Below are 12,185 nucleotides of genomic sequence, written 5' to 3'. Positions count from 1 at the left end.
GCCCAGCTTAAAAATTTGGTCTTGCCCCCATAAATGGTCCTTGATCTTGATTATTTCTGTAAGAAAAATTGGGATGGCTCTTCCATCCAGGGTTATAAGTATTTGAGTATGGGTTGTTCTGCCTTTGATTGTAACTCATGATTGCATCACATTGTTCCAGTTGATTGATTTGTGCAGTGATAGCTCCCAATGGACATGAGTCATTTGAGTGCTCTGAACTCCCACATACTTCACAAGATGTACTAATAGCATTGACCATATTAGCACTAGTCCCATATTCTCAAATTTCTTTGTAAGAGCGTCCAATTTTGCAGACAAAAGAGTGACTGCATCTACATCAAACTTCCCTGATGCTTTAATTGTTGGGTTTACAGAAGAATAGCCACCACTTCTTTCATTTGCCCATTGATGATGATTTTGTGCTACACTGTCAATAATTTCTTCAGCTTCATCTAAACTTTTATTCATAAGTGCCCCTCCAGCAGCTGAATCAAGGGACACTTTGGTATGATAGTTGATACCATTATAAAAAGTGTGCAACACTAACCATCTTTCCAACCCATGATGTGGGCATTGTCTGAGCATACTATTATATCTATCCCATGCTTCAAAAAGAGATTCTGAGTCAGTTTGCTTGAAGCTTGCAATTAAATTCCTCATATGAGCTGTTTTGCTTGGTGGATAGAATTTATCAAGAAACTGTTGCTCACACTGCTCCCAAGTGGTGATGCTATTAGGGGCTAAAGAATTCAGCCATTGCTTTGCCCTATCTCTTAAAGAAAACCCAAATAATAATAATCTAACTGCTTCTGAAGGAACTCCATTCATTTTCATGGTACCACATATTTCATAAAAGACCTCTAAGTGTTGATTGGGGTCTTCATGAGGTCCTCCACCAAATTGGTTCTGCTGCACCATAGATATAATTGCGGGTTTGATCTCAAAGTTATTAGCTTCCACTGAAGGTCTTGAAATACTAGATCGAAAACCTCTTGCATAAGGTGCAGCATAATCCTTGAGTGGTCTATTCGCCATGTTCAAATGTTCCTGTTCTTCAATTTGCCTTTGCAAAATTCTTCTTTTATGGAAAGTTCTGTCAATCTCAGGGTCAAAAGGAAAGAATTCCCCTGCAAAGTTAGATCTTCACATACACAAGAACAAGATATATAAAAAAAAAATAAAAGAAAATAAAAATGCAGAATTGAATTTGTACAAAAAGAATTAACAAGAAGTAAAAGTTATACAAGAAAGTAAAAACAGAAATCTAATGATTAGTTACAACTATGCAATATGAAAGGAAAATAAATGTTATGTTTAGTCTAACTCAATTGATAATTCCTAATGTTATAGCGCAGTCCCCGGCAACGGCGCCAAAAACTTGTTACGCTCCGCAAGTGTACGGAAATGTCGCAAGTAATATAAAAGATTATCGTATCCACAGGGACTGGAATAAGCACTAGAAATGTCTCAATGCGAATTAGCTAAACAACTATCCAATTATTTCAAATGCAAAGTGAAGGTAAACAAATCTAATATTAAAGATCAACAAACAAGAGTTTAGTGTTTTGGGTTATGATAAAGGGAGATTCTAGGAGTTTCGGTTTCTTTGTAAGATTTCTTGAATGTAAATGGTTCACCAATTCTTATCCCTCAATTGCCAAACACTTGTAGAAAGTTGTCGGTTCTCTCTTGCAATAGATAACCGACTAAGGACTGAGAAATGTATCTAAATATGATCAATTAGACGTGAACCTACGTTGTCCTTACACAGAAGCGCACTTATTAGTATGCCTTCCTCGGATATCAACATAGAAGCTCAAAACTTATTAATCTATCAAGATACAAGAAACTAATCACAAGATCCATCCTACTCTCTTGAATATTCCTATTTCCTCTTCAAGATTATCTCTCAAACGTCCTTACACGGGCTTGCACCTGTCACGTGGATCCCTCGGATGATCGAGTGAGAGTTTATCTTTACAAAGTCCACAAGAAATCCAAACAATCAATCAAGAATGAGAATTAAGCACAAATCACCATTAATCATTCAAGATCTAATTGATACAAGCAAGACAATGTCATTGAAACAAGAAATTGGCAAATCCATAAGAGATTACATCAATCCATCATACAAATACTCCCTTAATCCTAGAATACAAGATCTACTCCATGAATCGAGGAAGAATACCTGAAGAAATAAAGATTACAAGCATTTCTTAAATCCCCAATCCAAGAAACCAAGAAAAGGGGGAAAGAGAAAACTTATCTACGAAGAAGCCTCGTCTTCGGAGCCAATCCTCACTCCGGAGTCGAAATCGTCAAGAACTCCCCTCGAATCGCCCAGAAATCCTCCCAAGAATGGGAGGATACCATCAAATCTTGCCTTCTCCCAAAGGGGGAGAGATCCCCTTTCAATTCATGAAGGAGGGTTTAAATAGAGGAGGAAATCGGGCGCCACACAGCCCCATGACACGGCCGTGTGAGATTCACACGGCCATGTCCAGTTCCTTCTCTGCCAAAGCTGCACGGCCGTGTGACTCACACGGCCAGGACCCTTCTGTTCTCTGGAAATGCTACACGGCCATGTGGTGCACACGGCCACCACCTGCTTGGCCTCTGGAAACCTCACACGGCCGTGTAGATCTACACGGCCATGTAAGGCATCTGCTCTAATTTCTTCAAATCAAGACACGGCCGTGTGAGATTCACACGGCCATGTCCTCTTCCCTTCCTGTTAAAACTACACGGTCGTGTGTGGTACACGGCCTGATGCTCTCTCCCTTCAATTCCTTCCAAGCTTGCCCGAGGACGCATAATCTTCACCAATTTCGACTCCTGTGTACAGAAAATGCACAAAAAGCAGATCTCCGAACCAAAAGAGTAAATATGCTAAAAGGAAAGCTGGAAGTATAAAAGTGCATAGATCAAGCATGCTCAAAGTATGTAAATGTGCATAAAAATATGCATAAAAGAGTATATAATCTACGCACATCAGTGAGTCTACTTGGAGTTCAAGATTTAGATTGATCAGAGGATGACACGGTCTATGCCTTACATTGATCAATCTAGATGTCTTGGATAGAAGGACACTTGTCATATATTGTGAGGAGTCACAATTAGTAGTCATAAGGTGATGTTGGATCTCAACATTCTTATAACATTGGGTAGTAATGATGTGTTGCTAGATACCGCTCATTACTTATGCTCCTAAATGGGTTTAGGGGCATTGCCAACGTTACAAGAACCTATAGGGTCACACACTAAAGACAATTAGATGGAGATTAGGTTCATATGATGAACCAAGAGGATTAGATTCATTTGATGAATCAAATTGGATTAAGAGTAATCCAAATTGGGCTAATTGAGTTGGACTCAAGTTGATTCATGTATTCAATGAGTCTAATTTAGATTATATCTCATTAAATCAACTTAATTTAATAAATTAGATTCATTATATTAAGTTGGCTTGAATCAAATGGTTAGATTAGATCAACCATGGAAGAGATTTGGTCAAGTTTGACTTGACTTGAGAGGAAGAGGAAGAGTCAAGTTTGACTTGACTAATTGCCACATCATAAGTGAGATGGCAAGATGTGGACCAATGATGATGCTCCACATCATCATGGTGTGCCACCTCATGGAGGTTACAAGCCTCCTTTCCCATTAATGTGGTCGGCCACATTAAATGAGTGGGAGTTACTCAAGTGGCTGGCCACACAAGAGGATGAATGGGAATGAATTTTCATTCAAGACTCATTCACTCCATCTTCTTCCTCTAGCTCTCCCTCTCCCTCTCCTCCTCAACTTGGCCGAACCACACAAGGTGCTAGCACACCCTTTTGTGTGGTTTTTCTCTACCTACGTGTCCGTGTGGATACTTCTAGAGGGGTATCTATTTTGATACTCTCGAGATCCGGCATCGTTTGGACGAGCGAGAACGCGAAGGGCTTCGCTTCAAAGGTATAACCTTGTCTTTTGTAGATCTAAGTGTAGATCTAGGTATAAACTCGTATTCGTATGTTTTCAAATTTTTCTTTGCACGGATCCGTTGGCTAGGGGCTTTCGGGGTTTCCATGACGCAAAAAGCGATTTTCGCGGCCCGAAAAATCCAACAAGTAGCACGCTGAATCGATTAGTGGATCGATCAGACCTCTCCAATCAATCAGCCGATCGATTGGAATGTCTGATTTCAAAAAAAAATGTCTATGTTCAGCTTTTTGATCAAATAGAAAGTTAGTCTCCCTTCTTTATCATGTGTACAACTTCAGAAGTGTACTCTAAGAATAATTTCAGATTTCATTGTAAATAGTAGGGAGTTTTAAATTAGTTCAGTTCTATTCCGCATAAGAATAGGAAGCATAATGTAACCCCCGTCCTTACAGCATAGTTAGTGGGAGGCGGGTCGTTACAACTCAACAAAAGCTCGGGCGAGACTTGTGTTATTTCTCTGTTGAGGCTGGCGATGGCGTTATTCGTCCACTAGTCTGTCTTTTACTCTTCACCCATCCAACCAGTGTCAATGTCATCGCTCGAGAGTTGGTGAGCAACGACAGTATCCTGGAGGAGCTGGTTGGCGAGAAATCAACCTCAAGTTATAGCAATCCCGAGTATTGTGCGTTGTCGATTGATGGAACGGGCAAAACAATAGTGCCCAAGTCTTGCCTTTTGCCGCTTTGGGTTGTCCTGCTGCTACATGTTGCATGGCATATGTTCTTGACTCCTGGTGCAGATGTGCTACTCCCGTCGGGGACCTTTTGGTGGTTGATGATTGGAGATCGGTCGCCATTCCGAGGGAGCAATATGCTCGACCAGGTGCTTCCTTCCTCCACGCAGCTTGGGCTTTTTCCACGTTTATGTATTCGGTAGCATGCCTAAGCAAGTGGTCAAAGTCTTTTAGCGGGCTCCGGATGAGTGACCGGAAGGATTCCCCTTCGATAAGCCCCTGGGAGACATCACTTACCAATATCTCTGAAGAGACTGATGGAATATCTATGGCCACCTGGTTGAACTGCTTAATATACACTCTTAATGCCTCCTTAGGTCCCTGCTTCACAACGAACAGATTAACACTTATCTTCTAGTAGCGATGACTGCTAGTGAAGTGGTGCAAGAATGCCGCTCAAAAATTTTTGCAGCTGTGAATTAATCCAATCGGCAATTGTCTAAACCATCGTTGCACCAATCTGGAAAGGGTGGTGAGAAAGAATCGACATTTCACTCCGTCGGTGTACTAGTGGAGTGTGGCCGTATTATTGAACTTAGCTAGTTGGTCATCCAGATCGGTTATTCCATTGTATTCCCTGATCATCAATGGGGTGTAATGTCAGCGTAGTGGATCATCCAGAATCCCCTGAGAGAACTATCGGTTGATTTGTTCGGGTGAATCATCATTTCTTAGGGCCTTTCCTTTTCGCGTATCCCGAATGAGCGCGTCGTTCGAAGAGGATCCTGGCTCCCTGTCCACTCGGCCTTATTCCTCTGATGGAGTCTAGAACAACACCCGATGAAAGGGTATCAATGCATTAGGCGCATCCCCGTATGTGACGGTCAGCTTCTTAATTTGTCCCCTAACGAAGACATAATCTGCTCGGCCTCTATTTCCGGCATGTTGTCTCGTTGCTGATGTCGTGGGTTCATGTACTTAGCGTTCAACCATCGTCTACTGTTATTGATGCACTGCCATCTTGGCTGCCCGGGCTTGTATCAACATATCTAATTCCTCCTGCGTTAGTGTCACCGTTGTGAGTTGTCCAGCATCCTCCATCTCCGCATTTCAGATACAGGATACGCTCCCACAGACGATGCCAATATGATCCTATCTAAAAATTGTGAAAGTTGGTTGGGGATGTGACTTCTGGGTTGACCGCGTGTAGACCTCACTCCGCTCTACAATACTAGAAACGTCAGTGTTGGGCCAAGAAAGGGGTCCCTAATGTTGGTCCTCCGACGCTCAAGTCAGTCACCGAGAAAATAGAAGAAAGTGGAGCAATAGTAAGCACAAGGGTGAATAGTGAATAATGCGTACCTCCGCTGGTGCATGGACTCCCCTTTATATAGCACCCCACTGGGTGATGTACATACGCCTTAAGGCATGGGCACGCTTCCCTAACCATCTTATGAATAAACCTATTAGGAAAGTGTCTCTGACACTATACCTTAACAGACATACAAATCTTTGACGAGATAGTAGAAACTTCCATCGTATGATCCACTTATTGACCATGCCTCATTGTTAGTGATATTATCTCCCAAAAGGATATTAAGAGATATGAGAGGGTTCCCACTGCTTGGCCGAGTGGGGAAGCCGCTCGGCTAGGTATCCCCGCGCTGTCAATCTCTGCTGCTTTCCTTGCAGTGACTTGGTTCGGCAGATTGTTTCCACCCGACCAGATAAGCGCTATGGTTGTCTTAATTTTCCTCTACTCCGTGATGATCATCTGATATTCTTGCCTTAGTACTCTTGGTTGTACGGACATTTTGCTCGAACTGGCCATTTGCAGTTAGACACTTCATGCCCAATCGACAATTATAATAGACCTTTGTTTGGGCCACCTTTGGTGAGCCCGTTGGTTCTTTGGTGTTAACCGCCATGACATTGACCTCCATGTTAGCTACTATCTACGCCTTTGACCCGCGCTTGATGGACCCCCATTATCACCACATCATCTATAATTCAATTCATAGAATGAGAGAATTTATAATTGGATGACAACTTGTGATTATTTCTACATATGTAATTATGAACATATTAGAATTTTCCTAGTCGTCGAATTGATGCATTCGGATATCATCAATTCTATAAGACTAGCATGGGTTATATTTCTTAGTTCGCCAAGCAACTAATTTCTCACTACCTAGAGACATTGGGATGTTAAGAGTTAAACGTGGATGTTAGTTATGGTAACTAGTTTATTGGAGCGACTCACTGTAAGACTTCATAAGATTATCTACATATATGGATATGTTTGTGAAGCTCTTACTGCAGCTCGAGTGCAAATTATTGGAGTAATCTCAATGGTCCGTGGGACTATGTGTTTTGGTGTTTGGGCAAAGAGTTTAAGTTAGGTTCACCCTTGTTATTTGTTATGTATATGTGAGTGTGCAGGTATGCAAGATACACATGTGACTCAGGTTAATGGCTTCGGGTCTAGTGAAGGATAGAGCATCCGAGGGAATGTGGACGAGGCAGCGAGGACAAGGGCCGAGGGAAGCGACTTTGAGGCATACGCGAAGGATGACATTGGGGACGAGCCGCGGGCTTGAATACATCCGAGGGACGAGAGCCAAAGGAAGTAGGCTTGAAGGCAAGAGGTTAAGGCTACAAAGAAGCGTTAAGTGAGTCATAAGGGTGAGGGTACGAGTGCATGAGAGATTGTACTCGGAGTAAAATCCTAGTTTTAGGGGTTTACTGTAGCGTTACTGTAGTAGCAATGTAATGTTACTGTAGATGTACTGTAGCGTTACTGTAGTAGTCGACTGCATGTTTTAGCAGTCGACTGGTGCAGTCGACCGTGCAGTCAACTGGGAGTGAACAGAATTCTTCTGTTCGTTCGGTCAGTGTGGAGCAGTCAACTGCTAGTTTTAACAGTCGACTGGTATCGAGCCGTTGGGATGTAACGGTCGAATTTCCACAGAGGGCGGTCGACTGCATGTTTTGACAGTCGATTGGTAGGCAGAGTTTTCAACCCGTGGGCTATATAACCAAAGCTTGGGAGCTTGGTTAGAGCTGACGAAATTAGTGGTGGTAAACCCCTAATTAGTAGTCTACTTATTCTCAAGTGTTTGTGAGTGTTGTGGTGAGGTTTCTCCACCCACAAGGAGCTACTCGAGATAGTCGGAGTTTGTCGGGTGCTAATCCACCGACGGATCGGGATCGCCCACCTCAAGGACACGCCGTAGAGTAGGAGCCTTAATCTCCGAACCACGTTAAACGAACGTGCTAGCGGTTTGCTTTGTAGTTAGTTTGTATTTTCGCTGCGCATACTAACGAGTGTAGGAAGCAATCGATTTGGGGGTGCCGTCTCTCCAACCCCCCTTAAAGCTGACCACCGATCACCCCAACACAAGTTTCCTTTAACTTGAGGTATACAAGTCATCTTAGTCATGGAGACTTATACTTTGACATCTTAAGCAAGCTTCTCATCGAGGTGTAGACTCGGGATGATTGGATATAAGTTGAAGTACCCGAAGGTGTTTAGATAGCCCATAAAGGATTCACCGTTGCGAGGAGACGTTTACCCTATGACCACTCGTTAGGATTATTACTCAAAGTCTTTGGCCAAACCATCACATGTTAAGAGTACGAGACTCTTAGACACATGTACGAGTAATTTGAATCCGCGGAACGAGGAAATATTACTTAGGCTAGGTGTAACGTAGTTAGCCTAGTGGAGACTGACACATAAATCATATCTTGAACTATGTGGGTATTAGATGAGTGAAAGGAATGATGCACATTGTAGTTGCTGAAGGGTTCAGAATTAATTCTGAAATTAACTATGATTTTTCGAAACCTATTGGGGCATACGCACTACGAGTCTCTAAAAGATGTAAAATAAGTTAAAGAATATGATTCTTAAATCAAGAGATAAATGTTTGGTTAGACCATACATAAGATAAATATATAAATATTTGTCGAATTATAAGCACAAATAGACCACATCTCTTATGGAAGAGTTATACCCTATTTGGATTAGTTATGAACCAACTTGGTTTGGTTATGATCCAAACTAAGAGGTTAATGAGCTAATTTTTGGTTAAGGGATAATAAGTTAGATTTGAGATTTCTAATCTAACTCAATAAAGAGGATTATATATAGATGTAATTAGGAGAGAATTAGATACAATTTTTATTATTTGGTTGATTGGGTTTTTGAAAACAAAATCTTCCTCTCCTCCCTTCTCTCCTCACTTTCTCCCACTGCCAACAACAAAGAGGCCTCCCCTTGTTGACGTGACCACTAAGCAAGGAAGAGAACTTCTTCCTTGTTTGTTTCCTCTTCTTCCTTTTGATCCCTCTCTATCACTCGTAGCTAGTAGCTTCTAAAGGAGAGGTTTGAACTCATGGAGTTGTCTTGAGGAGCTCAGCGCGGATACGAATAGAGATGAGATTTGACAATGTCGCTACGATTGATGTCCTTCTCATTACAGGTCATCCGTAAGGTATACCTAGAATAATTATTATTTATTTGTCCCCAGGGCGTAGCACAGATGGGGAGTGCATGGTTCCGTGGCTGAAAGGTCCAGGGGTCGATCCCCGGGGTGTCATTGCCTGGGGTTAACGTCTCCGCCATGCATTTTCCACCTGTGTACCTGCATTTACCTCCCTCTATATCCGTGGGACCGGCTCTAGGGGGGCCGCTGATGTGGCGGTTCCATATTTTTAGAATAATTATTATTTATTTTGGTTTATTTTATGATCTTGTCTAGTGCGATTGTATCCTATATACGTGTAGTGTGTGTGTTGTAATAAAGTTTTAGTCTTTTGTTATATATGTTTACGAAACATGTTTTAGCACACACTTCATTAGACATATCCCAATAGTACAGGGTCCAGATTCTGAGAAATGGCTAGAGTCCATGAGATCTAAAATGGAATCCATGTACACTAACCAAGTTTATACTTTGGTTGATCCTCCTGAAGGGATCAAACCCATTGAGTGTAAGTGAGTCTTCAAAGTGAAAACTGATCTAGGTCTTATGCATACCTATAAAGGTAGATTGGTGACTCAAGGATTCAAGCAGATTCATGGTATAGACTATGACAAAACCTTTTCACTAGTTATGATGCTTAAGTCTATTCGAATCATGCTTGCTATTGCAGCTTAATATGATTATGAGATCTGGTAGATAGATGTCAAAACTGCATATCTGAATGAAAATCTACTCGAGGATGTGTACATGACATAACCTAACAGTTTTGTAGATCTAAAGTATGCTGGAAAGGTATGTAAGTTGCATAGATCTATTTATGGATTAAAGTAAGCTTTTAGATGTTGGAATCTTTAATTCGATGATGCAATCAAAGCATTTGGTTTCATCAAGAATAGAGATGAACCTTGTGTCTACAAGAGGGTTAGTAAGAGTACAGTCATCTTTCTCATATTCTATATAGATGACATACTTCTCATTGAAAATGATATCCCTACATTGCAATATGTGAATGAGAACTCATAATCATAGTAAGATGCAATTACCTTAAGTTTGCCATTTTAATTTATCTACATTTGGTTCCAAATAGATTAGAGGATGAACGACATTATTCGTATCTTACATATGATTCATCCTCCTCCACCATCATCCGTTGATGACCCTTAGACATTCTTAGTACTTTGGTTTATGTTCCTTTGTTTGATATGCTTGTACATTCTATATGTTTGACTTATTTACTAGTTTCCTTTTAGTTGGTATGCTTACTCTTTTGGATATCTATTGACTACTTTCCCTTATTATTTTTTTCTACTAAGATTATGTTTTGATAAATGTCAAAGGAGGAGGGTAAAAGTTTAAGATAAAAAAATCATAACTCAACTCAATAACAATGTTAAGAGAACCAACATAATTCCAATTATTTTCTTATACATGTTGTTATTGTTTTTATAATTTTGTTTACTTTAACACAAATTATTATTACATCAAAAGGGGAAAAATTATTAATGTACTCAGCACCACTAAGTTAAACTCAGGTCGATTGTCAACTATTTATAAGGAGTTTAACGTCAACACTCTAAGTATCAATCTTCTACATGATTCCTTAATTGTTCCTCTACTATGTTCTTATGTCACTGCTGGTCTACTACTCATCGACATCCGAATGATGCCAACATATGAATGCCAACACCTGAGCTTCCACACTTCAACATCATTATGTTGGGTAATGTTTATTTTAAAAAGTCATTTACTTTATAGCTAAGGAAAGTGTTTGTTACACTTTCCTATTTCTCTATTTTTGTACTTGACTACTCTACCAAAAGTTTACTGGTAGAGGATATTAGTGGATTAATCGTAGATATATCCAAAGGACCTGAGTCTTGGAGTAGGAGTCATCGAAGACTCCGAACTAAGTAAATCGATCACGTGTTATTTTCTATTTATTACTTCGTTTTATTTTCTGTTGTGCGCTTGATCTTTATAAAATAAAAAAAGACTCATTTTTTAAAATCCACATGATTCAACTCCCCTTCTCATATGTCTCGATCCTACACATAGATCTAGTTTCTTCAAATTTCACATATATATATAATTCATAGTTTAATCATCTTTGAAGAATTAAAGCCAATTGGCTATAAAAAAAACTCTATTAAAAGAGACGGAGAAATCTACTATAAAATAAATTTTTTACAAATATAAAATTTAAAGTACAATTGTGAGCAATAAAAAATATGTTTGTTCCTATTTATCTATTCATAATAGAAAAAGCCACATTGGAGCCTTGGATAATGATGGATTGATAAGATGTTCTTTTAATTTTGTAGACATCTAAATATTAAATTTTAACTTCAATAAATTAATAAATAATTTTTTTTAATAAACAGTTCATTAGAAATACTAGATTGATAAATCAGTTGTTATAAATACTTTAAAATTTACGTGAGATTAAAAATAAAATGATTATTTTTTCTTTTGTAGTTGTTTTGTGTAATCTAGTCCGATGAATATGGATCATTTTTTGTGATCTAAAAGATACTCCCTTTTGATATATTTGTAGGGATGTATGCTTTTCATCTATTTTATAAATGGGGATCATGCATCCCCATCAATACATATAAAGGGAACATTCTCTGAATCATAAAAGAAGTCCAAAAGATTCCACCTACTTGAGAGGACTCAATTAATGTCCGTCCGCCAATGACACGGCACAGTATAGCACCTGATGGACCCTCACCTGAGATGAGATTCTCTATTGCCAGATTTTTGTGTCTCCATTACTTTTATCGATCAGATGGTCATAATATTTTCATGATTTATATTACATCTTTAAAATATGATCTAATTCGTCATATCAATAAAGAGATATAGAGACATAAACATATGGAGTCAGAGGATCTCATCTCCCCTCCCACAAGAATCCACGGAAATCATCTCGGCACGTGTTGAACGCGTGTGCGGAGAGAGAAGCGTCACGATTCGTACTCCTGCTGGTCCGGTTACCATCTCAGCCATGGAATATGTAAACAAAAAATGAT

The 12,185-nt window shown here is 39.8% G+C and overlaps 1 non-coding gene across 1 annotated transcript; it reads left to right on the top strand.

The window, feature by feature from the left end:
• Nucleotides 1–556: 556 nt before the first annotated feature.
• Nucleotides 557–662, top strand: LOC122033172. Its single transcript, XR_006126420.1, has one exon. It is a non-coding gene; the product is annotated as a small nucleolar RNA R71 (small nucleolar RNA).
• The last annotated feature ends 11,523 nt before the right edge of the window (nt 663–12,185 follow it).

The sequence above is a fragment of the Zingiber officinale genome, chromosome 11A, assembly GCF_018446385.1.
Source record: "Zingiber officinale cultivar Zhangliang chromosome 11A, Zo_v1.1, whole genome shotgun sequence".
Lineage (NCBI taxonomy): Eukaryota > Viridiplantae > Streptophyta > Magnoliopsida > Zingiberales > Zingiberaceae > Zingiber > Zingiber officinale.
Note: the sequence above shows the minus strand (reverse complement) of the source record. Positions and strands in the feature narration are given on the sequence as shown.